Below are 1,101 nucleotides of genomic sequence, written 5' to 3'. Positions count from 1 at the left end.
GGCCCTCCCCCCCCCCCCCCATTTTTCCAGTCCATGTCTCTTTCTCCCTCCGTAAATTCCCGAAAGAAGTATGCATCCCGATTAAAGTACGCACCCCCGATTTGGGGCTGGTGGGAGCCAGATATTTCCGTCTGAAACGTAAAATGGAAAAACTCGAATTAAGTACGCACCCCTCCTACATATGGCCGGTACCACAGTGAACATGTAGTATGTTTGTCTTAAAGACAGTTCGTCGTTCCAAACAAATTTAAAATTGTTAAAAACTAGATTTATGCCGTGTACTACGTGACTGTATGGTAACGTAGCGGGAAACGTTTCAAGTTCGGCTTGTTTTTCACCGCCGGCCGCAGCCGACTTGCAAGACGTCACCACCGCATCGAAAGGTAAGGCAAGTGCGGCGAAACGCACAGATTTGGATCCAGCTTTGGAGTGTTGGTGATCAAGCAAGCAATGGTCAATAAAGATTCGTGAAAAAAAAGACAATATCGGTAACGGGGGGTAGTTGAATGTTGATGCACAAGTACGTAGCTTTAATATTTTTAATACGAAATGCGCCGAACACTTCTTTAATAGTGCCCGCCCGATCGACCTATGGAGAGGAGTATTTGGGCGTAGAGGTGCTACCGAATTTAAAATTTGACACCGAAACCAATTAACACAACAACAAAAGACTACTGGGATCAATGGGACTTGCGATTCCGAACAGGAGAAAGTGACAAGTTTGACTGCATTTCAAGTAATCTCTCGTTATGTGATAGATGTTTTTGTCACAAAATCAAAGGAATAAACACATGTATTAATTTGTACTCCGTAAAACTTATAAGTACAGTCTGTTCAGAGGAAAGAAAGACTTCCTTCTCGGGGTCCATGTTCTGGAAAGCTGACCTCAGCGCTGCGCATGCCACGGCCCTCTCTGTGTTCTTCAGCTGTAGGTGTACTTTGCCTGTCGGCGCGCCAAACACCCCACCCACCGGCCGGGTGGTAAGATTTCATCAAAGACTACATTTTAAGTTAACTCTGCCCCTATCATTGTAGCTTGCTGAACAGTCGAGTAGGAGTACATCTAGCTTCACGTCGTACTGGCTGGTGTAGCCAGCTAAC

The sequence above is a fragment of the Branchiostoma belcheri genome, unplaced genomic scaffold, assembly GCF_001625305.1.
Source record: "Branchiostoma belcheri isolate BF01 breed outbred unplaced genomic scaffold, Haploidv18h27 scaffold206, whole genome shotgun sequence".
Lineage (NCBI taxonomy): Eukaryota > Metazoa > Chordata > Leptocardii > Amphioxiformes > Branchiostomatidae > Branchiostoma > Branchiostoma belcheri.
The sequence above is the reverse complement of the archived record's forward strand: the minus strand, read 5'-3'. Positions refer to the sequence as shown.